We start from the raw sequence: 27,084 nt of genomic DNA on the forward strand, positions 1-27,084 counted from the left end.
TAGGTGTACGGTACGTCCTGTGTAGGTAGTTGAAGTGTACCAGCCGCAGCCGGTAATTGGGCGACAATTGCTCAAGCTGGGCACAGCAGAATTCCCATTGTTGTTCCGTGATGCGCACGCCCGCCTCCTCCTCCCACAGTGTCCTGGAGTCCATATGCGCAACCGGCGTCGCACGCTGTGTAGACCTGTATATGCGTGTTATTAATTTCCGCGAGGAGGAGTTGGACAGCACGTCCTCCAAGGCCGCCAGTGATGGCGGGGCCTCCGGGAACGTAGGATATCTCTTCCTGCATGCCGACCGTAATTGATAGTATAGCAGCAGCTCCGATGCCGTCGGTTCAGGGGTCGCGGCCATGTCAGGCAGTGTGATGAAAGTATCGTCCGGATACAGGTCACCTGCCACCGTCAACCCACACGCACCGGCCCGGCGCGCCACCGCCGCGTCCGTCAACGGACCCAACAGGGGATTTCCCTCCAGGGGCATGCTCGGGGCGTAGAGATCAGAGACGCCCGCGCGTCTGGCAATGCCCGCCCAGGCCCAACGCACCATTTCCACGGTGTTGATATCTTCCCTGGGTCGTCTATATTTCTGGTACACCGCCGTCCGTATCGGGCAGGGCGCCGCCACGTCCAGTTCTATCGCAACGTGTGGCTGGTAAGGAATCGGGTGGTGCCAGTAGTGTAAGTATTGTGCCTGCGTGCTGTACGCATACAGCTCAAAGTCCGGGGCTGCCAGGCCCCCCTGACTGAAGGGAAGTGTGAGGAGGTTCCAAGCCACTCGAGGCTGCCTGCCCGCCCAGACCAGTTCGATCACGGCTGAGCGGAGGCGACGGAAGAACGCCTTTGTTAGCGGTAAAGGGATGTTTACAAATAGGTAGAGAAACTTGGGCACCACGACCATTTTCGCGATGGCGATGCGGCCCAGCATGGACAGCGGCAGCGCCTTCCATCTCTTCACCTTGGTCTCCAGCCATTCCATGGCCACCCCAAAGTTAGACAGCCACACTTCCTGAATTGAGCGGCTGATCTGAATGCCCAGATACTTGACCTCGTCGGTGGCCCACTCAATCGGGAATTCCGTGTGACACACAGCCGTGCCGTCCGTCAGCGGCAGCATCACTGACTTCGACCAGTTAATATTTATGCCGGTTAGGCCGCTATAGCGTATCACCTCTCTCATCAGCGGATCAAAATTCTCTGCCGGGTTCATCATATATATGGTAAGATCATCCGCGTACAGCGAGATTAATAGGCCACGGGACGTGAAGCCTATGCTGCGCTGGGTGTGGTGCTGCCTCAACCGAGCCGCCAGGGGCTCCGTGGCGATGGCAAAAAGCAACGGCGAAAGTGGGCAGCCCTGCCGAGTCCCTCTGGTTATGCGTATGGGCGCAGACGTTTGACCATTCACCCGCACCCTTGCCGTCGGGCCATTATATAGAACACCGATACGCCTAGCAAAGGGCAGGCTAAAGCCCATTCGAGTAAACAATGTCCGCAAGAATTTCCACTCCAGGGAGTCAAACGCTTTGGTCGCGTCCAGCAACGCCGCCGTCGCCTGCACCCTGGGGTCCAGGTAGTGTATGAGCCCAAAGAGCACCCTCAAGTTCTGAGAGGTGGACCTCCCCATGACAAAGCCCGACTGATCCGACAGCGCTATCTGTGGCAGCATGAATTTGAGGCGGTCAGAGAGCAGTTTCGCATATATTTTAGCGTCAAGGTTTATCAGGGAAAGTGGGCGGTAGGAATCCGGGCTAGCGGGGTCCTTTCCTGGCTTCAGCAGCGTGATGATCAGCGCCTCACGCATTGACTGGGGAAGGATCCCCGTTTCTACCGCCTCCTCAAACACTCTGTGTAAGCGCGGGACCAGGATGTCAGCATATTCCTTATAGAAGGCCGCCGTAAGCCCGTCAGGGCCCGGTGCCTTACAGAGGGGTAAGCCAGCGATCACTGCCCTTATGTCATCCGGCGTAAATGGGAGATCCATGTATTGTCTGGCTCTATCATTGAACCACGCAAGCGCTATAGTGTCCAAGTACTCGCGGAGAGCAGTGTCGTCCGGATCCACCTTGGAGGTATATAATTCTGTGTAAAAGTCTGTCATAGTAGCAAGTATCTCCGGCGGCTCCCGCACCACCTCGCCATCCTCCCTCCGTAATTCCAGGATATGATCCGCCCCACGCGGTGCCCGCAGCAGGTTCGCCAGCGTGCGGCCCGCGCGGTCACCCTCTCCATACCGTCTGGCTTGACAGTCTTTAGATAGGTACGCGACCTCACGGTCAGCTTCCTCCTGATATTTAGTCAGTGTCGATCGGAACATAGCCCTCGCGCCATCAGAGGGCGCCGCGAGTAACGTGGACTCAAGCCGCGCAAGTTCCGCCTCCAAGGACTCAAGCGTGCGCCGTATGGTTCTCAAAACTCCCGATTTTAGCGACATGCAGTACCCCCTGGTGACTACCTTGCAGGCCTCCCACAGTATTCCCGGGGACTCTACGGACCCCTCATTAAGCTCAAAGTACTCCTCGAGCTTCTCGCGGAGACCTTGCTGGAATACCTGGTCGCGCAGCGCTCGGGAGGGGAACCGCCAGCTAAAGGGCGTAGCATATTTGGAGGGGGTAGCCAGTGACAACAACACCGGGGCGTGATCAGAGAGTGACCTCGGTAGGTGCTCCACCTCCAATACCGAGGTGTGCAGGTCCCTGGACAACAGCCAGTAGTCCAGCCGGGACCAAGCAGCCCTATGCGCAGTGATGCACGTACCCGCCCGATCTCCGGGGTGCAGCACCCTCCAGGAATCCACAAGCCCCGCATCTTGTATAATATCACCGAGCGTTTCCGCCGCTCTAGGATGATGGTCCCTGGCCGCGCCCTGCCTATCCATCGTGTCAGAGAGCACAACGTTGTAGTCCCCCCCCCACAACACTGCCGCCGGCCCCCGGGTCTGTACCTTATGCCATAGTTCTTCATAAAAGTCAGGGTTGTCATCATTGGGGCCGTATACATTCACCAGCACCACCCTCATACCATGCAGCGCCCCCACCAATATGATATATCTGCCATCTGCATCCCTAATCGTCTCATGGGTGGTCCATGGGAGCCCTCTCTTTATTAAGATCGCCACCCCTCTGGAGTAATTGGAGTATGCCGCATGCACTGGCTCCGCCCAACGATGCCGCCTGAAGAGCTGTGTCGCGGTAGCAGTTAGATGGGTTTCCTGCAGGAGGCAGATGTCTATGTCTTTCCTAAGTAGGTAGGCCTGCACCAGCCGGGCCTTGCGGCCGTCATTCATACCGCGCACATTCCAAGTCAGGCACCTCACTCTCTGCACTGCGCCAGGTACCTCAGAAGATCAGAAGCCAACCGCAGGCCATGATCGCTCAGCTCGCCACTCTCGCCCCACCTACAGACACTAGGGCCAAACACCTGTCGCACGGCTAGTAGTCTGGCACAAAAAGGAGCGCGGGACAGCGTGCACCATGATGGAAAACATTGCAGTGTGTACTGTACAGTAAAAGATAAATCACAGCGATGTGCTTCTTCTCGGTCGTCGCCACAAACCCCCCAACTACCCTGAACATCCTCCCAACTCCCAAAACCAGAAACCCCACCCGCTCCAACCCCCCAATCAGGTTGTGCAACTGCCCCCCCAATTACCCACCCCACCCCACAAACAGTCGCTAAGGCCATCGATAGCAGCCCGTAAATGGGAATCATCCCCTGAGGCGCGCAGGTTGGCCACCTACTAACCCTGTACTTTTGACAGGGCGATCGAGCGCCAGTGGGTTGTGCCAGCTCGGGGACCCCCACCCCCAGAATCAAGAGGTCAGATTAATAGCAGCCCAGCCATCTGGAGGAATTCCCCAATGCCCACAGCAGACACCAGTGTCCGGTCGAGCCCATACAGGCAGGTCATAGGGAAACCCCAGAAAAAAAACCCCTGCGGACACACTCATTCCACATCACTTAGCCTGTCCGGAAGTTCTGGTCCCTCCGCAGGCGGGCGGTTCTTTTGGTCTCTGGCTAACTGCTTCGCGTACTGCATGGCTGCCTTCGCATCCACGAAGAATGAAGGTTTCCCGGGGCCATGCACCCGGAGCTTGGCAGGGTAGATCAAAGAGTATTTCGTGCCCGTTTGTTGAAAAATTTTCTTCGCCGGCATGAATTCCCTGCGGGCCATCTGTACCTGTAGCGTGAAGTCCGGGTACAGCGCGATGTTGTTTCCCTTGTATTGTACGTCCTTCATGTCGCGTGCCATTCGCAGTATCGTGTCCCGATCCCTGTAATTTAGGATGCGTGCAATAATGGGTCTGGATGGTGCTCCCGGCTTAGGTCTAGGTCCCAGTGTCCTATGCGCCCTTTCAACAAGGAACATCTGCGAAAGGCCGGACCCAAACAAGTCCTTCATCATCTGCTCGACATACTGCTCCATGCTGGTGATGTCGGTCGACTCCGCCACCCCTGTGATGCGGATGTTGTTACGCCTTGAGCGAGCCTCCAAATCCTCGTTCTTTTGCTGTATGAGTGCCAAGACTTTTTCCATGCCCTTCATTTGCGTGGCCAGCGCCGTCTGGCTCTCCTCCGTCTCCGCAACACGAGCCTCCAGCCCTTCCACTCTGCCCTCCTGCTTGTCCATTCGCGTCGTAATGCCATCCATGCGCGCCGCTAGCGCGTCCATCTTGCCATCTATTCCCTGCAGGCTTGTTTTTAGGTCCAGAAACATTGATTTAATGTCCACGTCTTGAGAGCCGCCCTGGGCATCCTGCACCGCATCGGGGTCTCGAGTGTTCGGATCCGGCGCTTTTTGCTTGGATTTGTCAAATGTCAGGCGCGGTTGGCGGGTATCAGGCTTGCCCATTGTTACCACGCAGCGCCAACTGTGGAACGGGGCCTACTCACTGCGGGGCTCCCAGGTCAGGGCTTCGCAGCAGCACCTCACAGCGTCAGCATCGCTCCAGCCCGGCAAAATGGCGTCGCAGTCGGCAAGGCCCAAGCGCCACCACAGGCACAGGCCCCGGACTCCGGGGGGCGCCGGCCCGCTATCTCTTGTTCTTAGGGCCCCAGCAGTAGGCACTCCTCACCATCTCACAGCCGCAGGGAGACCTACGCCACCGGGTGCCCCCTCGCAGGCCCCCGCGTCGTCGCCGATCCAGGCGCGGCGATCGATCTTCGTCCCTGATCCCAGGGCACAGTGCGGACCCAATAGTCAAAGGGGAGCAGAAGCGACCCACGATCACAGCACGGGTTACCCTGCCGGGCGGATTAGCAGTTCACACCCAGCTCGCGATCTCCCACAGGGCCTCTCTCTGGTCAACTGGCCAGGCGCTCGCGCCACGACCTCCGTAATGGCTTCCGAGCGCGGGGACCCAGAGTGCCCCGATCTCCAGCTCCAGCTCCGCCAGCGGCGGATCCGGTCCAGGGCGAACCGCCCTCGAGTCCCAGCGTCCCCCGAGGGGGCAAAGTCAGTGATCAGGCCTGGGAAGTGCAGCCTCACGCCCGCGAGCAGCACCGCGCCGCTCCGGGCACCAGTCCCACGCCAGTCCCCGGCTTCTAGGAAGGTCGTGGGCCCCGCCTCCGGTGCTCCGCTCGGCAGGCCGATAGTCGCCGCCGCCGCTCACGCCGCGGCAGGGATCCTCTCCGGCCGGGCCCCCACACCAGGGGGTTCAAGCGGGGGCGAGAGGACCGAGATTAGGCACAATTTCGACGGATATTCACCGGATTAATTCGCTCGATCGGCGGAGCTGCGGTTTCAGGCAGCCATTCCGCCTCGCAGCCAAGCCACGCCCCCCCCTAAATACTACATTTAGGGGCGTTACAGGTAGGCGAAGGGCAGGGACCAATGGGTCCCTGTCCTGGGGTGAGTACACCCCCTATTCAGCCACTCTCCTCTGGGAGGGGGGCAGCAGCCTAGTCCTGATTGGGTAGGGCCTCCCATCTTCAAGATGGCGAGCGCCCGGAGATGTGCTTCACCTCGCCTTCCCCACCTGAGGGGTGGGGTTTGCAGGCTGGCCCATCCCCTGTCCTTATTTGGGGTTTCCGGCCAAGCTTCCCGCCAGAGTGGGGGTTGCAAGTGGCCTGGGGAAGCTCACTGAGGCGGCATGCCTTTGAAGCTTCCCCCTGCCCATCCTGGGGGAGGAGATCTAGCATCTCGCCCAGGATGTGCATTGTTGCAGACCCAGGAGAGCAGGGGCTCTCCTACCCAGGGGTCCAGCAACATGTCTACTGTGTGGCAGCCTAGGCAGCCTCAGAACAGACGTGGATTGTATGTTAGGTTTCAGGGGGCCTCTCTAAGATGCCCTCTGTGGTGCTTGGTACATTAAATACCATACTGGCATCAGTGTGGGTTTAATGTGCTGAGCAGTTTGATACCAAACTTCTCAGTCTTCTGTGCTGCCATTATAGTGCTGTGGAGTTCGTGTTTGACAAGCTCCCAGCACCATGTACTCTTAAATGGAAGCACTGCACTTACAGGGCCCAGGAATGGACCTGGGTACTGTAGGGGCACCGGGCTCCTGCCTCTGTGCCCACACCACTGGCATAGGGCACCCAGCTAGAGGGGTGGCTGATGTATGCCAGGGCAGTGAAGGTTGTGGGCATGGCACACAGGGATGTGTGCCATGTCGATTCTCTGTTTTGTCTTGTACCCAGACACTCAGCCTGCCAGGGCAGTGTGTGTGTGTTAGGGTACAGGGCCTCTAAGGGTGGCACAATGAGTGCTGCAGCCCTTAGAGGCCTTCCCTGGTCACAAGGTCCTGGGTACCTAGGGTACCACTTACCAGGGGCTGACATGTGGCCAGGGTTTGCCAATTTTGTTTTGAGATTTTTGTTTTGGGAAGGAACATAGGCCCTGGGCTCCTGATTGGCAGGAGTCCAGGGCACACTCAGTCAAAGTACATTCAGCAATTCAGCAAAAAGTGGGGGCATACCATTCAAGAAAGATGGCACTTTCACACAACTATTTTGTCGGCTATTGAGTGAACAGCTGAGATTGTACACTCCTTTGTCCGCAGACTGATATGTATCCATTTACAAGAAAGGCATCTCGTATCCGGGTGAACAAGAGGCGCCAAAGTTAACTCTTGTAATATTCTAGAATAGTACACCTTTGGTTGCTTTCTTGCATTTAGGTACAAGAACTAGTTTTGGGAGGAGCCTGCTTGGGCTTAGGAGGATATGTGGTTGCATCCATAATCATGTACTGATGACATCCCACATAGAGAGGGATGAAGGGAGGTGCCAAAGGAGGCTGTATAGTGAAATCTGCTAATTAGCATACGGAATCCCAGAGCCCAACGGGCACTTATCTGCAGAAGCAACAGAAGATAGAGTAGTACATATCATGTCTGGCTTTTGACTCGAGTGATAGAAAACATAGAAAGTATGCTTGCATATCTCTCTGATCGGTGCACGTTTCAAATTTGTCTCCCTGTAACAGACAAAAGTGTCACCGTTGTGGGACTGCTCATATCGCCTAGCTGATGTTATCTTTGTGCAGTGGCAGTATCGTAGCCAATGAGGTCTATCCGAGGCGTGATTATTGCTTATTGAAAACTTTACCCAATACCCCGCCATGTCAACTTGAAAAATAGTTGATATTGGCAATTTTTGATAGTCTCTATGGAGGCTGGATCAATTGTGTCAAAAGAAGATTGATTATACATCATTATAGTTATTTAGTAAGCAATGAGGTGTAGATATTTTTCATAGAATGTCAATACTCATTGGTCAATATGTTTTTTTAACAACTGTTTTATTTCAACTAAAGTGTTTCTCATATCTGTGGAAAAGGGTCCTCTTAATCAATAGGTAAGGTACACGTATTAAACTTTGTGATCTAATTGTCTTGGAAGCTGCACAGTGTCCAAAGCTTCAGACATTCATTCAGCATCTCTCTAAGTAGCAGAGCTAATGTGCTATTTTGTCGGCTATTGAGTGAATAGCTGAGATTGTACACTCCTTTGTCGGCAGACTGATATGTATCCTTTTACAAGAAAGGCATCTTGTATCTGGGTGAACAAAGAGGTGCCAAAGTGAACTCTTGTAATATTCTAGAATAGTACTCCTTTGGTTGCTCTGCTTGCATTTAGGTACAATAACTCGTTTTGGAAGGAGCCAGATGGGGCTTAGGAGTATATGTGTTTGCATACAGAATCATGTACTGATGACATCACACATAGAGAGGGATGAAGGGAGGTGCCAAAGGAGGCTGTATAGTGAAATCTGCTAATTAGCATATGGAATCCCAGAGCCTAATGGGTACTTATCTGCAGAACCAACAGAAGATAAAGTAGTCCACCTGTTGTCTGGCTTTTGACCTGAGTGATAGAAAACATAGAAAGTATGCTTGCATATCTCTCTGATCAGTGCATATGTTCCAACTTTGTCTCCCTGTAAGAGACAAAAGTGTCACGATTGTGGGACTGCTCATATTGCCAATTGGACGTTATCTTTGAATAGTGGCAGTATTGTAACCAATGCGGTGTATCCGTGGTGTGATTGTTGCTTATTCAAAACTTTACGCAATACCCAGTCTTGTCAACTTGAACAACAGTTGTTGTTGGTAATTTAGGATAATCTTTACGGAGGCTAGATCAATTGTGTCAAAAAATGATTGATTATACATCAATGTATTTATTCAGTAAGAAAAAAGGTGTAGATATTTTTCATAGAATATCAATACTCTTTGCTCGATATGTTTTTTATTAACTGTTTCATTTCAACCAACGTGTTTTTTATATGCGTAAAAGAGGGTCTGCTTAATCATTAGGTAAGGTACACATATTAAACTTTGGGTGCTAATTGATTTAGAAGCTGCGCAGTGTCCGAAGATTCAGACATTTATTCAGCATCTCTCTAGGTTTTAGATCAAATGTACTGTTGTGAGAAAGTGGCTCTGTATATACTGTTCCAAAATAGGTACAGGGTGTACAGAGTCCACAGTCCCCAGAGGTTTGGCAGAGGCTAAAGTTAGAAATAACCTTAGTCTCTAAAGTGGTAGCTTGGTCGAGCAGTAAGGCAGTATCAGAGGACAGTGTAAAGCATTTGTTGTACACACTCAGTCAGCGAAATGATTTCACACACTCAATAACTGAACTCTAGGCCAATGGTTTGTATAAAAAATATATGTCTGTTTTGTTTTAGAACCAACAATAGGAATTAAAATATACTTTCTCAGAATGAGATGCTTTATTTAAATACTTTTGCAATATGCAATTGGCTTTTGTAGAAAGTTATAAGTTGTTGCAATAGGCAACACAGTTTTAAACACAATAATGCATTGAGTTCAATGGAAATTTCAAGTTATTTGCAATAGATTACTTTCAGGATTACTTTAGAGATTCCAGGACTGGATCCTAGATTCAGTCCTGGGACAATACTTAGAAACAAGTGATAAAAGTCGACTTAGTTACTACTAGGATTTTTAAGTAATATTTTGCTATTTTAAAAGTTGACACTTAGAAGAAATTTCATAGAAAACAGTCAATGATTCCCTATGGAAGAAAATTCAAGCTGCAGGTATAGTATGTTCTCGTTACTTTTGTAATCCAGTACTGGGTGCCTAGACTCAGTACTGGGACCTTTATCCAAAACAGGTAAGTAATTAAGTTTTCAGAAGTTATACGATTTTTAAAGAATATTTAAAGTTTGCAGAAATTGACACTGAAGAAATTTCACAGAAAAACAGTCAATGATTCCCTATGGAAGAAAATTGGGTTACTGGTAAGTACAGTTGTAAGTATTTTTCAGAGTCAGTGCTGGGCACCAAGATCCAGCACTGGGAGCTCACCTAATAGCAGGTGAGTATTTTCGTTTTCGTTACTCGGCTGATTTTTGGTGAATTTCTAAGTTTTGAAAACTCCACACTTTGAAGAAATTTTTAGAAGAAACCAGTCAATGTTACCCTATGGAGAAAATTGAGTTATCGGTTTAAAGGTAAGTACTCGACTGGCAGAGTTAAGGTTCTGGGCATAGACTCAGGGGTCTCCCAGGGTCAGGTAGGTAGAGTGTTTTCACCCTCAGCGGCACAGGGGCAGCCGGGTGCAGAGAGAGTTAGGCCCAATGTTATCCTATGAGAGGTAGGGGGGCCTTGGTTGGTGGCTGCTGACTAGCAGGCTACGCGGCTGTGGGAGCTGGGCTCCTGGTCACTTGCTCAGGGCAAATGGGGAAGTAGATAGGTGTAGAGGTTACACTGCCAGGGCCACTCGGGCGGCTGGGTGCAGGGTGCTTTTGAGCTCTTGGGCGCTCAATTGATTTCAATGGGAGAGCTCCGGTTTAGAAAAAGATTGCAAGCTCGGGGACGAAGATTCTTTAGGTGCCACCACCACTTCGAGAGGTAAGTTGGGTAGTTGGAGGATAGGTAGGTACCCAGGATTTGGGCACAGGGAGCGGCAGGGCGCCGGGTGCAGGGGTGCCTTTTGGTGTCGGGAAATCTTACCCTCTGTTGATCGCGTTGGGGGGGTACCTGGTTCTGAGGCTGCAGGTGTCGTCAGGAGCGTCTAGGGAAGTCCTTGGGTGCCGGACTCGGGTTCACAGTCGTCGTGGGGTCGTCCTCGTGGTCTTTGGTCACTCCGGCACAGGCCAGGCTTGGCGGGTGCAGAGTGTGTAGGGTTCGCGGTTCCGGGCTGATGCCAGGGATTAGAAGTAGATTTTGAGTAGAGCCTCTACTCATGGGAGTCCCAGGGGCTTAGAGCCAAAAGGTAGCCAGGTCCTCCGGGGTTTGTGAGGTTGCTGGCCACAATAGATGCCGGGTTGGAGCAGGAGCAGGTTCGAGTGTCGCCAGGCCTGTAGGGCTGGGGCCAAAGCAGTTGGTGTCTTCCTCTTCTTAGCAGCTGCAGGGCAGGTCTTCTTTCTTCTTCCTCTTCTTTGTATTTCGGAATCTGGAATCTGGGGAAGGAAGGTTCAGGGTGCCCCTAAATACTAAATTTAGGGGCGTTACAGGTAGGCGAAGGGCAGGGACCAATGGGTCCCTGTCCTGGGGTGAGTACACCCCCTATTCAGCCACTCTCCTCTGGGAGGGGGGCAGCAGCCTAGTCCTGATTGGGTAGGGCCTCCCATCTTCAAGATGGCGAGCGCCCGGAGATGTGCTACACCTCGCCTTCCCCACCTGAGGGGTGGAGTTGGCAGGCTGGCCCATCCCCTGTCCTTATTTGGGGTTTCCGGCCAAGCTTCCCGCCAGAGTGGGGGTTGCAAGTGGCCTGGGGAAGCTCACAGAGGCGGCATGCCTTTGAAGCTTCCCCCTGCCCATCCTGGGGGAGGAGATCTAGCATCTCGCCCAGGATGTGCATTGTTGCAGACCCAGGAGAGCAGGGGCTCTCCTACCCAGGGGTCCAGCAACATGTCTGCTGTGTGGCAGCCTAGGCAGCCTCAGAACAGACGTGGATTGTAGGTTAGGTTTCAGGGGGCCTCTCTAAGATGCCCTCTGTGGTGCTTGGTACATTAAATACCATACTGGCATCAGTGTGGGTTTAATGTGCTGAGCAGTTTGATACCAAACTTCTCAGTCTTCTGTGCTGCCATTATAGTGCTGTGGAGTTTGTGTTTGACAAGCTCCCAGCACCAGGTACTCTTAAATGGAAGCACTGCACTTACAGGGCCCAGGAATGGACCTGGGTACTGTAGGGGCACCGGGCTCCTGCCTCTGTGCCCACACCACTGGCATAGGGCACCCAGCTAGAGGGGTGGCTGATGTATGCCAGGGCAGTGAAGGTTGTGGGCATGGCACACAGGGATGTGTGCCATGTCGATTATCTTTTTTGTCTTGTACCCAGACACTCAGCCTGCCAGGGCAGTGTGTGTGTGTTAGGGTACAGGGCCTCTAAGGGTGGCACAATGAGTGCTGCAGCCCTTAGAGGCCTTCCCTGGTCACAAGGCCCTGGGTACCTAGGGTACCACTTACCAGGGGCTGACATGTGGCCAGGGTTTGCCAATTTTGTTTTGAGATTTTTGTTTTGGGAAGGAACATAGGCCCTGGGCTCCTGATTGGCAGGAGTCCAGGGCACACTCAGTCAAAGTACATTCAGCAATTCAGCAAAAAGTGGGGGCATACCATTCAAGAAAGATGGCACTTTCACACAACTATTTTGTCGGCTATTGAGTGAATAGCTGAGATTGTACACTCCTTTGTCCGCAGACTGATATGTATCCATTTACAAGAAAGGCATCTCGTATCCGGGTGAACAAGAGGCGCCAAAGTTAACTCTTGTAATATTCTAGAATAGTACACCTTTGGTTGCTTTCTTGCATTTAGGTACAAGAACTAGTTTTGGGAGGAGCCTGCTTGGGCTTAGGAGGATATGTGGTTGCATCCATAATCATGTACTGATGACATCCCACATAGAGAGGGATGAAGGGAGGTGCCAAAGGAGGCTGTATAGTGAAATCTGCTAATTAGCATACGGAATCCCAGAGCCCAACGGGCACTTACCTGCAGAAGCAACAGAAGATAGAGTAGTACATATGATGTCTGGCTTTTGACTCGAGTGATAGAAAACATAGAAAGTATGCTTGCATATCTCTCTGATCGGTGCACGTTTCAAATTTGTCTCCCTGTAACAGACAAAAGTGTCACCGTTGTGGGACTGCTCATATCGCCTAGCTGATGTTATCTTTGTGCAGTGGCAGTATCGTAGCCAATGAGGTCTATCCGAAGCGTGATTATTGCTTATTGAAAACTTTACCCAATACCCCGCCATGTCAACTTGAAAAATAGTTGATATTGGCAATTTTTGATAGTCTCTATGGAGGCTGGATCAATTGTGTCAAAAGAAGATTGATTATACATCATTATAGTTATTTAGTAAGCAAAGCGGTGTAGATATTTTTCATAGAATGTCAATACTCATTGGTCAATATGTTTTTTTAACAACTGTTTTATTTCAACTAAAGTGTTTCTCATATCTGTGGAAAAGGGTCCTCTTAATCAATAGGTAAGGTACACGTATTAAACTTTGTGATCTAATTGTCTTGGAAGCTGCACAGTGTCCAAAGCTTCAGACATTCATTCAGCATCTCTCTAAGTAGCAGAGCTAATGTGCTATTTTGTCGGCTATTGAGTGAATAGCTGAGATTGTACACTCCTTTGTCGGCAGACTGATATGTATCCTTTTACAAGAAAGGCATCTTGTATCTGGGTGAACAAAGAGGTGCCAAAGTGAACTCTTGTAATATTCTAGAATAGTACTCCTTTGGTTGCTCTGCTTGCATTTAGGTACAATAACTCGTTTTGGAAGGAGCCAGATGGGGCTTAGGAGTATATGTGTTTGCATACAGAATCATGTACTGATGACATCACACATAGAGAGGGATGAAGGGAGGTGCCAAAGGAGGCTGTATAGTGAAATCTGCTAATTAGCATATGGAATCCCAGAGCCCAATGGGTACTTATCTGCAGAACCAACAGAAGATAAAGTAGTCCACCTGATGTCTGGCTTTTGACCTGAGTGATAGAAAACATAGAAAGTATGCTTGCATATCTCTCTGATCAGTGCATATGTTCCAACTTTGTCTCCCTGTAAGAGACAAAAGTGTCACGATTGTGGGACTGCTCATATTGCCAATTGGACGTTATCTTTGAATAGTGGCAGTATTGTAACCAATGCGGTGTATCCGAGGTGTGATTGTTGCTTATTCAAAACTTTACGCAATACTCAGTCTTGTCAACTTGAACAACAGTTGTTGTTGGTAATTTAGGATAATCTTTACGGAGGCTAGATCAATTGTGTCAAAAAATGATTGATTATACATCAATGTATTTATTCAGTAAGAAAAAAGGTGTAGATATTTTTCATAGAATATCAATACTCTTTGCTCGATATGTTTTTCATTAACTGTTTCATTTCAACCAACGTGTTTTTTATATGCGTAAAAGAGGGTCCGCTTAATCATTAGGTAAGGTACACATATTAAACTTTGGGTGCTAATTGATTTAGAAGCTGCGCAGTGTCCGAAGATTCAGACATTTATTCAGCATCTCTCTAGGTTTTAGATCAAATGTACTATTGTGAGAAAGTGGCTCTGTATATACTGTTCCAAAATAGGTACAGGGTGTACAGAGTCCACAGTCCCCAGAGGTTTGGCAGAGGCTAAAGTTAGAAATAACCTTAGTCTCTAAAGTGGTAGCTTGGTCGAGCAGTAAGGCAGTATCAGAGGACAGTGTAAAGCATTTGTTGTACACACTCAGTCAGCGAAATGATTTCACACACTCAATAACTGAACTCTAGGCCAATGGTTTGTATAAAAAATATATGTCTGTTTTGTTTTAGAACCAACAATAGGAATTAAAATATACTTTCTCAGAATGAGATGCTTTATTTAAATACTTTTGCAATATGCAATTGGCTTTTGTAGAAAGTTATAAGTTGTTGCAATAGGCAACACAGTTTTAAACACAATAATGCATTGAGTTCAATAGAAATTTCAAGTTATTTGCAATAGATTACTTTCAGGATTACTTTAGAGATTCCAGGACTGGATCCTAGATTCAGTCCTGGGACAATACTTAGAAACAAGTGATAAAAGTCGACTTAGTTACTACTAGGATTTTTAAGTAATATTTAGCTATTTTAAAAGTTGACACTTAGAAGAAATTTCATAGAAAACAGTCAATGATTCCCTATGGAAGAAAATTCAAGCTGCAGGTATAGTATGTTCTCGTTACTTTTGTAATCCAGTACTGGGTGCCTAGACTCAGTACTGGGACCTTTATCCAAAACAGGTAAGTAATTAACTTTTCAGAAGTTATACGATTTTTAAAGAATATTTAAAGTTTGCAGAAATTGACACTGAAGAAATTTCACAGAAAAACAGTCAATGATTCCCTATGGAAGAAAATTGGGTTACTGGTAAGTACAGTTGCAAGTATTTTTCAGAGTCAGTGCTGGGCACCAAGATCCAGCACTGGGAGCTCACCTAATAGCAGGTGAGTATACTCGTTTTCGTTACTCGGCTGATTTTTGGTGAATTTCTAAGTTTTGAAAACGCCACACTTTGAAGAAATTTTCAGAAGAAACCAGTCAATGTTACCCTATGGAGAAAATTGAGTTATCGGTTTAAAGGTAAGTACTCGACTGGCAGAGTTAAGGTTCTGGGCATAGACTCAGGGGTCTCCCAGGGTCAGGTAGGTAGAGTGTTTTCACCCTCAGCGGCACAGGGGCAGCCGGGTGCAGAGAGAGTTAGGCCCAATGTTATCCTATGAGAGGTAGGGGGGCCTTGGTTGGTGGCTGCTGACTAGCAGGCTACGCGGCTGTGGGAGCTGGGCTCCTGGTCACTTGCTCAGGGCAAATGGGGAAGTAGATAGGTGTAGAGGTTACACTGCCAGGGCCACTCGGGCGGCTGGGTGCAGGGTGCTTTTGAGCTCTTGGGTGCTCAATTGATTTCAATGGGAGAGCTCCGGTTTAGAAAAAGATTGCAAGCTCGGGGACGAAGATTCTTTAGGTGCCACCACCACTTCGAGAGGTAAGTTGGGTAGTTGGAGGATAGGTAGGTACCCAGGATTTGGGCACAGGGAGCCGCAGGGCGTCGGGTGCAGGGGTGCCTTTTGGTGTCGGGAAATCTTACCCTCTGTTGATCGCGTTGGGGGGGTACCTGGTTCTGAGGCTGCAGGTGTCGTCAGGAGCGTCTAGGGAAGTCCTTGGGTGCCGGACTCGGGTTCACAGTCGTCGTGGGGTCGTCCTCGTGGTCTTCGGTCACTCCGGCACAGGCCAGGCTTGGCGGGTGCAGAGTGTGTAGGGTTCGCGGTTCCGGGCTGATGCCAGGGATTAGAAGTAGATTTTGAGTAGAGCCTCTACTCATGGGAGTCCCAGGGGCTTAGAGCCAAAAGGTAGCCAGGTCCTCCGGGGTTTGTGAGGTTGCTGGCCACAATAGATGCCGGGTTGGAGCAGGAGCAGGTTCGAGTGTCGCCAGGCCTGTAGGGCTGGGGCCAAAGCAGTTGGTGTCTTCCTCTTCTTAGCAGCTGCTGGGCAGGTCTTCTTTCTTCTTCCTCTTCTTTGTATTTCGGAATCTGGAATCTGGGGAAGGAAGGTTCAGGGTGCCCCTAAATACTAAATTTAGGGGCGTTACAGGTAGGCGAAGGGCAGGGACCAATGGGTCCCTGTCCTGGGGTGAGTACACCCCCTATTCAGCCACTCTCCTCTGGGAGGGGGGCAGCAGCCTAGTCCTGATTGGGTAGGGCCTCCCATCTTCAAGATGGCGAGCGCCCGGAGATGTGCTTCACCTCGCCTTCCCCACCTGAGGGGTGGAGTTGGCAGGCTGGCCCATCCCCTGTCCTTATTTGGGGTTTCCGGCCAAGCTTCCCGCCAGAGTGGGGGTTGCAAGTGGCCTGGGGAAGCTCACAGAGGCGGCATGCCTTTGAAGCTTCCCCATGCCCATCCTGGGGGAGGAGATCTAGCATCTCGCCCAGGATGTGCATTGTTGCAGACCCAGGAGAGCAGGGGCTCTCCTACCCAGGGGTCCAGCAACATGTCTGCTGTGTGGCAGCCTAGGCAGCCTCAGAACAGACGTGGATTGTAAATTAGGTTTCAGGGGGCCTCTCTAAGATGCCCTCTGTGGTGCTTGGTACATTAAATACCATACTGGCATCAGTGTGGGTTTAATGTGCTGAGCAGTTTGATACCAAACTTCTCAGTCTTCTGTGCTGCCATTATAGTGCTGTGGAGTTCGTGTTTGACAAGCTCCCAGCACCATGTACTCTTAAATGGAAGCACTGCACTTACAGGGCCCAGGAATGGACCTCGGTACTGTAGGGGCACCGGGCTCCTGCCTCTGTGCCCACACCACTGGCATAGGGCACCCAGCTAGAGGGGTGGCTGATGTATGCCAGGGCAGTGAAGGTTGTGGGCATGGCACACAGGGATGTGTGCCATGTCGATTCTCTGTTTTGTCTTGTACCCAGACACTCAGCCTGCCAGGGCAGTGTGTGTGTGTTAGGGTACAGGGCCTCTAAGGGTGGCACAATGAGTGCTGCAGCCCTTAGAGGCCTTCCCTGGTCACAAGGCCCTGGGTACCTAGGGTACCACTTACCAGGGGCTGACATGTGGCCAGGGTTTGCCAATTTTGTTTTGAGATTTTTGTTTTGGGAAGGAACATAGGCCCTGGGCTCCTGATTGGCAGGAGTTCAGGGCACACTCAGTCAAAGTACATTCAGCAATTCAGCAAAAAGTGGGGGCATACCATTCAAGAAAGATGGCACTTTCACACAACTATTTTGTCGGCTATTGAGTGAATAGCTGAGATTGTACACTCCTTTGTCCGCAGACTGATATGTATCCATTTACAAGAAAGGCATCTCGTATCCGGGTGAACAAGAGGCGCCAAAGTTAACTCTTGTAATATTCTAGAATAGTACACCTTTGGTTGCTTTCTTGCATTTAGGTACAAGAACTAGTTTTGGGAGGAGCCTGCTTGGGCTTAGGAGGATATGTGGTTGCATACATAATCATGTACTGATGACATCCCACATAGAGAGGGATGAAGGGAGGTGCCAAAGGAGGCTGTATAGTGAAATCTGCTAATTAGCATACGGAATCCCAGAGCCCAACGGGCACTTACCTGCAGAAGCAACAGAAGATAGAGTAGTACATATGATGTCTGGCTTTTGACTCGAGTGATAGAAAACATAGAAAGTATGCTTGCATATCTCTCTGATCGGTGCACGTTTCAAATTTGTCTCCCTGTAACAGACAAAAGTGTCACCGTTGTGGGACTGCTCATATCGCCTAGCTGATGTTATCTTTGTGCAGTGGCAGTATCGTAGCCAATGAGGTCTATCCGAGGTGTGATTATTGCTTATTGAAAACTTTATCCAATACCCCGCCATGTCAACTTGAAAAATAGTTGGTATTGGCAATTTTTGATAGTCTCTATGGAGGCTGGATCAATTGTGTCAAAAGAAGATTGATTATACATTATTATAGTTATTTAGTAAGCAAAGAGGTGTAGCTATTTTTCATAGAATATCAATACTCATTGGTCAATATGTTTTTTTAACAACTGTTTTATTTCAACTAAAGTGTTTCTCATATCTGTGGAAAAGGGTCCTCTTAATCAATAGGTAAGGTACACGTATTAAACTTTGTGATCTAATTGTCTTGGAAGCTGCACAGTGTCCAAAGCTTCAGACATTCATTCAGCATCTCTCTAAGTAGCAGAGCTAATGTGCTATTTTGTCGGCTATTGAGTGAATAGCTGAGATTGTACACTCCTTTGTCGGCAGACTGATATGTATCCTTTTACAAGAAAGGCATCTTGTATCTGGGTGAACAAAGAGGTGCCAAAGTGAACTCTTGTAATATTCTAGAATAGTACTCCTTTGGTTGCTCTGCTTGCATTTAGGTACAATAACTCGTTTTGGAAGGAGCCAGATGGGGCTTAGGAGTATATGTGTTTGCATACAGAATCATGTACTGATGACATCACACATAGAGAGGGATGAAGGGAGGTGCCAAAGGAGGCTGTATAGTGAAATCTGCTAATTAGCATATGGAATCCCAGAGCCCAATGGGTACTTATCTGCAGAACCAACAGAAAATAAAGTAGTCCACCTGTTGTCTGGCTTTTGACCTGAGTGATAGAAAACATAGAAAGTATGCTTGCATATCTCTCTGATCAGTGCATATGTTCCAACTTTGTCTCCCTGTAAGAGACAAAAGTGTCACGATTGTGGGACTGCTCATATTGCCAATTGGACGTTATCTTTGAATAGTGGCAGTATTGTAACCAATGCGGTGTATCCGAGGTGTGATTGTTGCTTATTCAAAACTTTACGCAATACCCAGTCTTGTCAACTTGTACAACAGTTGTTGTTGGTAATTTAGGATAATCTTTACGGAGGCTAGATCAATTGTGTCAAAAAATGATTGATTATACATCAATGTATTTATTCAGTAAGAAAAAAGGTGTAGATATTTTTCATAGAATATCAATACTCTTTGCTCGATATGTTTTTCATTAACTGTTTCATTTCAACCAACGTGTTTTTTATATGCGTAAAAGAGGGTCCGCTTAATCATTAGGTAAGGTACACATATTAAACTTTGGGTGCTAATTGATTTAGAAGCTGCGCAGTGTCCGAAGATTCAGACATTTATTCAGCATCTCTCTAGGTTTTAGATCAAATGTACTATTGTGAGAAAGTGGCTCTGTATATACTGTTCCAAAATAGGTACAGGGTGTACAGAGTCCACAGTCCCCAGAGGTTTGGCAGAGGCTAAAGTTAGAAATAACCTTAGTCTCTAAAGTGGTAGCTTGGTCGAGCAGTAAGGCAGTATCAGAGGACAGTGTAAAGCATTTGTTGTACACACTCAGTCAGCGAAATGATTTCACACACTCAATAACTGAACTCTAGGCCAATGGTTTGTATAAAAAATATATGTCTGTTTTGTTTTAGAACCAACAATAGGAATTAAAATATACTTTCTCAGAATGAGATGCTTTATTTAAATACTTTTGCAATATGCAATTGGCTTTTGTAGAAAGTTATAAGTTGTTGCAATAGGCAACACAGTTTTAAACACAATAATGCATTGAGTTCAATGGAAATTTCAAGTTATTTGCAATAGATTACTTTCAGGATTACTTTAGAGATTCCAGGACTGGATCCTAGATTCAGTCCTGGGACAATACTTAGAAACAAGTGATAAAAGTCGACTTAGTTACTACTAGGATTTTTAAGTAATATTTTGCTATTTTAAAAGTTGACACTTAGAAGAAATTTAATAGAAAACAGTCAATGATTCCCTATGGAAGAAAATTCAAGCTGCAGGTATAGTATGTTCTCGTTACTTTTGTAATCCAGTACTGGGTGCCTAGACTCAGTACTGGGACCTTTATCCAAAACAGGTAAGTAATTAACTTTTCAGAAGTTATACGATTTTTAAAGAATATTTAAAGTTTGCAGAAATTGACACTGAAGAAATTTCACAGAAAAACAGTCAATGATTCCCTATGGAAGAAAATTGGGTTACTGGTAAGTACAGTTGTAAGTATTTTTCAGAGTCAGTGCTGGGCACCAAGATCCAGCACTGGGAGCTCTCATAATAGCAGGTGAGTATTTTCGTTTTCGTTACTCGGCTGATTTTTGGTGAATATTTTAAGTTTTGAAAACTCCACACTTTGAAGAAATTTTCAGAAGAAACCAGTCAATGTTACCCTATGGAGAAAATTGAGTTATCGGTTTAAAGGTAAGTACTCGACTGGCAGAGTTAAGGTTCTGGGCATAGACTCAGGGGTCTCCCAGGGTCAGGTAGGTAGACTTTTTTCACCCTCAGCGGCACAGGGGCAGCCGGGTGCAGAGAGAGTTAGGCCCAATGTTATCCTATGAGAGGTAGGGGGGCCTTGGTTGGTGGCTGCTGACTAGCAGGCTACGCGGCTGTGGGAGCTGGGCTCCTGGTCACTTGCTCAGGGCAAATGGGGAAGTAGATAGGTGTAGAGGTTACACTGCCAGGGCCACTCGGGCGGCTGGGTGCAGGGTGCTTTTGAGCTCTTGGGCGCTCAATTGATTTCAAAGGGAGAGCTCCGGTTTAGAAAAAGATTGCAAGCTCGGGGACGAAGATTCTTTAGGTGCCACCACCACTTCGAGAGGTAAGTTGGGTAGTTGGAGGATAGGTAGGTACCCAGGATTTGGGCACAGGGAGCCGCAGGGCGCCGGGTGCAGGGGTGCCTTTTGGTGTCGGGAAATCTTACTCTCTGTTGATCGCGTTGGGGGGGTACCTGGTTCTGAGGCTGCAGGTGTCGTCAGGAGCGTCTAGGGAAGTCCTTGGGTGCCGGACTCGGATTCACAGTCGTCGTGGGGTCGTCCTCGTGGTCTTTGGTCACTCCGGCACAGGCCAGGCTTGGCGGGTGCAGAGTGTGTAGGGTTCGCGGTTCCGGGCTGATGCCAGGGATTAGAAGTAGATTTTGAGTAGAGCCTCTACTCATGGGAGTCCCAGGGGCTTAGAGCCAAAAGGTAGCAAGGTCCTCCGGGGTTTGTGAGGTTGCTGGCCACAATAGATGCCGGGTTGGAGCAGGAGCAGGTTCGAGTGTCGCCAGGCCTGTAGGGCTGGGGCCAAAGCAGTTGGTGTCTTCCTCTTCTTAGCAGCTGCAGGGCAGGTCTTCTTTCTTCTTCCTCTTCTTTGTATTTCGGAATCTGGAATCTGGGGAAGGAAGGTTCAGGGTGCCCCTAAATACAAAATTTAGGGGCTTTACAGGTAGGCGAAGGGCAGGGACCAATGGGTCCCTGTCCTGGGGTGAGTACACCCCCTATTCAGCCACTCTCCTCTGGGAGGGGGGCAGCAGCCTAGTCCTGATTGGGTAGGGCCTCCCATCTTCAAGATGGCGAGCGCCCGGAGATGTGCTTCACCTCGCCTTCCCCACCTGAGGGGTGGGGCTGGCAGGCTGGCCCATCCCCTGTCCTTATTTGGGGTTTCCGGCCAAGCTTCCCGCCAGAGTGGGGGTTGCAAGTGGCCTGGGGAAGCTCACTGAGGCGGCATGCCTTTGAAGCTTCCCCCTGCCCATCCTGGGGGAGGAGATCTAGCATCTCGCCCAGGATGTGCATTGTTGCAGACCCAGGAGAGCAGGGGCTCTCCTACCCAGGGGTCCAGCAACATGTCTACTGTGTGGCAGCCTAGGCAGCCTCAGAACAGACGTGGATTGTAGGTTAGGTTTCAGGGGGCCTCTCTAAGATGCCCTCTGTGGTGCTTGGTACATTAAATACCATACTGGCATCAGTGTGGGTTTAATGTGCTGAGCAGTTTGATACCAAACTTCTCAGTCTTCTGTGCTGCCATTATAGTGCTGTGGAGTTCGTGTTTGACAAGCTCCCAGCACCATGTACTCTTAAATGGAAGCACTGCACTTACAGGGCCCAGGAATGGACCTGGGTACTGTAGGGGCACCGGGCTCCTGCCTCTGTGCCCACACCACTGGCATAGGGCACCCAGCTAGAGGGGTGGCTGATGTATGCCAGGGCAGTGAAGGTTGTGGGCATGGCACGCAGGGATGTGTGCCATGTCGATTCTCTGTTTTGTCTTGTACCCAGACACTCAGTCTGCCAGGGCAGTGTGTGTGTGTTAGGGTACAGGGCCTCTAAGGGTGGCACAATGAGTGCTGCAGCCCTTAGAGGCCTTCCCTGGTCACAAGGCCCTGGGTACCTAGGGTACCACTTACCAGGGGCTGACATGTGGCCAGGGTTTGCCAATTTTGTTTTGAGATTTTTGTTTTGGGAAGGAACATAGGCCCTGGGCTCCTGATTGGCAGGAGTCCAGGGCACACTCAGTCAAAGTACATTCAGCAATTCAGCAAAAAGTGGGGGCATACCATTCAAGAAAGATGGCACTTTCACACAACTATTTTGTCGGCTATTGAGTGAATAGCTGAGATTGTACACTCCTTTGTCCGCAGACTGATATGTATCCATTTACAAGAAAGGCATCTCGTATCCGGGTGAACAAGAGGCGCCAAAGTTAACTCTTGTAATATTCTAGAATAGTACACCTTTGGTTGCTTTCTTGCATTTAGGTACAAGAACTAGTTTTGGGAGGAGCCTGCTTGGGCTTAGGAGGATATGTGGTTGCATACATAATCATGTACTGATGACATCCCACATAGAGAGGGATGAAGGGAGGTGCCAAAGGAGGCTGTATAGTGAAATCTGCTAATTAGCATACGGAATCCCAGAGCCCAACGGGCACTTACCTGCAGAAGCAACAGAAGATAGAGTAGTACATATCATGTCTGGCTTTTGACTCGAGTGATAGAAAACATAGAAAGTATGCTTGCATATCTCTCTGATCGGTGCACGTTTCAAATTTGTCTCCCTGTAACAGACAAAAGTGTCACCGTTGTGGGACTGCTCATATCGCCTAGCTGATGTTATCTTTGAGCAGTGGCAGTATCGTAGCCAATGAGGTCTATCCGAGGTGTGATTATTGCTTATTGAAAACTTTACCCAATACCCCGCCATGTCAACTTGAAAAATAGTTGATATTGGCAATTTTTGATAGTTTCTATGGAGGCTGGATCAATTGTGTCAAAAGAAGATTGATTATACATCATTATAGTTATTTAGTAAGCAAAGAGGTGTAGATATTTTTCATAGAATGTCAATACTCATTGGTCAATATGTTTTTTTAACAACTGTTTTATTTCAACTAAAGTGTTTCTCATATCTGTGGAAAAGGGTCCTCTTAATCAATAGGTAAGGTACACGTATTAAACTTTGTGATCTAATTGTCTTGGAAGCTGCACAGTGTCCAAAGCTTCAGACATTCATTCAGCATCTCTCTAAGTAGCAGAGCTAATGTGCTATTTTGTCGGCTATTGAGTGAATAGCTGAGATTGTACACTCCTTTGTCGGCAGACTGATATGTATCCTTTTACAAGAAAGGCATCTTGTATCTGGGTGAACAAAGAGGTGCCAAAGTGAACTCTTGTAATATTCTAGAATAGTACTCCTTTGGTTGCTCTGCTTGCATTTAGGTACAATAACTCGTTTTGGAAGGAGCCAGATGGGGCTTAGGAGTATATGTGTTTGCATACAGAATCATGTACTGATGACATCACACATAGAGAGGGATGAAGGGAGGTGCCAAAGGAGGCTGTATAGTGAAATCTGCTAATTAGCATATGGAATCCCAGAGCCCAATGGGTACTTATCTGCAGAACCAACAGAAGATAAAGTAGTCCACCTGTTGTCTGGCTTTTGACCTGAGTGATAGAAAACATAGAAAGTATGCTTTCATATCTCTCTGATCAGTGCATATGTTCCAACTTTGTCTCCCTGTAAGAGACAAAAGTGTCACGATTGTGGGACTGCTCATATTGCCAATTGGACGTTATCTTTGAATAGTGGCAGTACTGTAACCAATGCAGTGTATCCGAGGTGTGATTGTTGCTTATTCAAAACTTTACGCAATACCCAGTCTTGTCAACTTGTACAACAGTTGTTGTTGGTAATTTAGGATAATCTTTACGGAGGCTAGATCAATTGTGTCAAAAAATGATTGATTATACATCAATGTATTTATTCAGTAAGAAAAAAGGTGTATATATTTTTCATAGAATATCAATACTCTTTGCTCGATATGTTTTTCATTAACTGTTTCATTTCAACCAACGTGTTTTTTATATGCGTAAAAGAGGGTCCGCTTAATCATTAGGTAAGGTACACATATTAAACTTTGGGTGCTAATTGATTTAGAAGCTGCACATTTCAACCAACGTGTTTTTTATATGCGTAAAAGAGGGTCCGCTTAATCATTAGGTAAGGTACACATATTAAACTTTGGGTGCTAATTGATTTAGAAGCTGCACAGTGTCCGAAGATTCAGACATTTATTCAGCATCTCTCTAGGTTTTAGATCAAATGTACTATTGTGAGAAAGTGGCTCTGTATATACTGTTCCAAAATAGGTACAGGGTGTACAGAGTCCACAGTCCCCAGAGGTTTGGCAGAGGCTAAAGTTAGAAATAACCTTAGTCTCTAAAGTGGTAGCTTGGTCGAGCAGTAAGGCAGTATCAGAGGACAGTGTAAAGCATTTGTTGTACACACTCAGTCAGCGAAATGATTTCACACACTCAATAACTGAACTCTAGGCCAATGGTTTGTATAAAAAATATATGTCTGTTTTGTTTTAGAACCAACAATAGGAATTAAAATATACTTTCTCAGAATGAGATGCTTTATTTAAATACTTTTGCAATATGCAATTGGCTTTTGTAGAAAGTTATAAGTTGTTGCAATAGGCAACACAGTTTTAAACACAATAATGCATTGAGTTCAATAGAAATTTCAAGTTATTTGCAATAGATTACTTTCAGGATTACTTTAGAGATTCCAGGACTGGATCCTAGATTCAGTCCTGGGACAATACTTAGAAACAAGTGATAAAAGTCGACTTAGTTACTACTAGGATTTTTAAGTAATATTTTGCTATTTTAAAAGTTGACACTTAGAAGAAATTTCATAGAAAACAGTCAATGATTCCCTATGGAAGAAAATTCAAGCTGCAGGTATAGTATGTTCTCGTTACTTTTGTAATCCAGTACTGGGTGCCTAGACTCAGTACTGGGACCTTTATCCAAAACAGGTAAGTAATTAACTTTTCAGAAGTTATACGATTTTTAAAGAATATTTAAAGTTTGCAGAAATTGACACTGAAGAAATTTCACAGAAAAACAGTCAATGATTCCCTATGGAAGAAAATTGGGTTACTGGTAAGTACAGTTGTAAGTATTTTTCAGAGTCAGTGCTGGGCACCAAGATCCAGCACTGGGAGCTCACCTAATAGCAGGTGAGTATTTTCCTTTTCGTTACTCGGCTGATTTTTGGTGAATTTCTAAGTTTTGAAAACTCCACACTTTGAAGAAATTTTCAGAAGAAACCAGTCAATGTTACCCTATGGAGAAAATTGAGTTATCGGTTTAAAGGTAAGTACTCGACTGGCAGAGTTAAGGTTCTGGGCATAGACTCAGGGGTCTCCCAGGGTCAGGTAGGTAGAGTGTTTTCACCCTCAGCGGCACAGGGGCAGCCGGGTGCAGAGAGAGTTAGGCCCAATGTTATCCTATGAGAGGTAGGGGGGGCCTTGGTTGGTGGCTGCTGACTAGCAGGCTACGCGGCTGTGGGAGCTGGGCTCCTGGTCACTTGCTCAGGGCAAATGGGGAAGTAGATAGGTGTAGAGGTTACACTGCCAGGGCCACTCGGGCGGCTGGGTGCAGGGTGCTTTTGAGCTCTTGGGTGCTCAATTGATTTCAATGGGAGAGCTCCGGTTTAGAAAAAGATTGCAAGCTCGGGGACGAAGATTCTTTAGGTGCCACCACCACTTCGAGAGGTAAGTTGGGTAGTTGGAGGATAGGTAGGTACCCAGGATTTGGGCACAGGGAGCCGCAGGGCGCCGGGTGCAGCGGTGCCTTTTGGTGTCGGGAAATCTTACCCTCTGTTGATCGCGTTGGGGGGGGTACCTGGTTCTGAGGCTGCAGGTGTCGTCAGGAGCGTCTAGGGAAGTCCTTGGGTGCCGGACTCGGGTTCACAGTCGTCGTGGGGTCGTCCTCGTGGTCTTTGGTCACTCCGGCACAGGCCAGGCTTGGCGGGTGCAGAGTGTGTAGGGTTCGCGGTTCCGGGCTGATGCCAGGGATTAGAAGTAGATTTTGAGTAGAGCCTCTACTCATGGGAGTCCCAGGGGCTTAGAGCCAAAAGGTAGCCAGGTCCTCCGGGGTTTGTGAGGTTGCTGGCCACAATAGATGCCGGGTTGGAGCAGGAGCAGGTTCGAGTGTCGCCAGGCCTGTAGGGCTGGGGCCAAAGCAGTTGGTGTCTTCCTCTTCTTAGCAGCTGCAGGGCAGGTCTTCTTTCTTCTTCCTCTTCTTTGTATTTCGGAATCTGGAATCTGGGGAAGGAAGGTTCAGGGTGCGCCTAAATACTAAATTTAGGGGCTTTACAGGTAGGCGAAGGGCAGGGACCAATGGGTCCCTGTCCTGGGGTGAGTACACCCCCTATTCAGCCACTCTCCTCTGGGAGGGGGGCAGCAGCCTAGTCCTGATTGGGTAGGGCCTCCCATCTTCAAGATGGCGAGCGCCCGGAGATGTGCTTCACCTCGCCTTCCCCACCTGAGGGGTGGAGTTGGCAGGCTGGCCCATCCCCTGTCCTTATTTGGGGTTTCCGGCCAAGCTTCCCGCCAGAGTGGGGGTTGCAAGTGGCCTGGGGAAGCTCACAGAGGCGGCATGCCTTTGAAGCTTCCCCATGCCCATCCTGGGGGAGGAGATCTAGCATCTCGCCCAGGATGTGCATTGTTGCAGACCCAGGAGAGCAGGGGCTCTCCTACCCAGGGGTCCAGCAACATGTCTGCTGTGTGGCAGCCTAGGCAGCCTCAGAACAGATGTGGATTGTAAATTAGGTTTCAGGGGGCCTCTCTAAGATGCCCTCTGTGGTGCTTGGTACATTAAATACCATACTGGCATCAGTGTGGGTTTAATGTGCTGAGCAGTTTGATACCAAACTTCTCAGTCTTCTGTGCTGCCATTATAGTGCTGTGGAGTTCGTGTTTGACAAGCTCCCAGCACCAGGTACTCTTAAATGGAAGCACTGCACTTACAGGGCCCAGGAATGGACCTGGGTACTGTAGGGGC

At 48.5% G+C, this 27,084-nt stretch overlaps 8 non-coding genes across 8 annotated transcripts; all 8 read left to right on the top strand.

Moving 5' to 3' along the window:
* Positions 1-7,477: 7,477 nt before the first annotated feature.
* On the top strand, positions 7,478-7,618 carry LOC146783649 (U4 spliceosomal RNA). The gene has a single exon (XR_014971072.1). It is a non-coding gene; the product is annotated as a U4 spliceosomal RNA (small nuclear RNA).
* An 821-nt stretch (positions 7,619-8,439) lies between these two features.
* LOC146783650 (U4 spliceosomal RNA) lies at positions 8,440-8,580 on the top strand. Its single transcript, XR_014971242.1, has one exon. It is a non-coding gene; the product is annotated as a U4 spliceosomal RNA (small nuclear RNA).
* Positions 8,581-12,597: 4,017 nt separating this feature from the next.
* LOC146783651 (U4 spliceosomal RNA) lies at positions 12,598-12,738 on the top strand. The gene has a single exon (XR_014971122.1). It is a non-coding gene; the product is annotated as a U4 spliceosomal RNA (small nuclear RNA).
* An 821-nt stretch (positions 12,739-13,559) lies between these two features.
* LOC146783652 (U4 spliceosomal RNA) lies at positions 13,560-13,700 on the top strand. The gene has a single exon (XR_014971217.1). It is a non-coding gene; the product is annotated as a U4 spliceosomal RNA (small nuclear RNA).
* Positions 13,701-17,717: 4,017 nt separating this feature from the next.
* Positions 17,718-17,858, top strand: LOC146783653 (U4 spliceosomal RNA). Its single transcript, XR_014971108.1, has one exon. It is a non-coding gene; the product is annotated as a U4 spliceosomal RNA (small nuclear RNA).
* An 821-nt stretch (positions 17,859-18,679) lies between these two features.
* LOC146783654 (U4 spliceosomal RNA) lies at positions 18,680-18,820 on the top strand. Its single transcript, XR_014971189.1, has one exon. It is a non-coding gene; the product is annotated as a U4 spliceosomal RNA (small nuclear RNA).
* A 4,018-nt stretch (positions 18,821-22,838) lies between these two features.
* On the top strand, positions 22,839-22,979 carry LOC146783655 (U4 spliceosomal RNA). The gene has a single exon (XR_014971129.1). It is a non-coding gene; the product is annotated as a U4 spliceosomal RNA (small nuclear RNA).
* Positions 22,980-23,800: 821 nt separating this feature from the next.
* LOC146783656 (U4 spliceosomal RNA) lies at positions 23,801-23,941 on the top strand. Its single transcript, XR_014971268.1, has one exon. It is a non-coding gene; the product is annotated as a U4 spliceosomal RNA (small nuclear RNA).
* Positions 23,942-27,084: the final 3,143 nt, after the last annotated feature.

The sequence above is a fragment of the Triturus cristatus genome, chromosome 11 (genome assembly GCF_964204655.1).
Source record: "Triturus cristatus chromosome 11, aTriCri1.1, whole genome shotgun sequence".
Classification (NCBI taxonomy): Eukaryota; Metazoa; Chordata; class Amphibia; order Caudata; family Salamandridae; genus Triturus; species Triturus cristatus.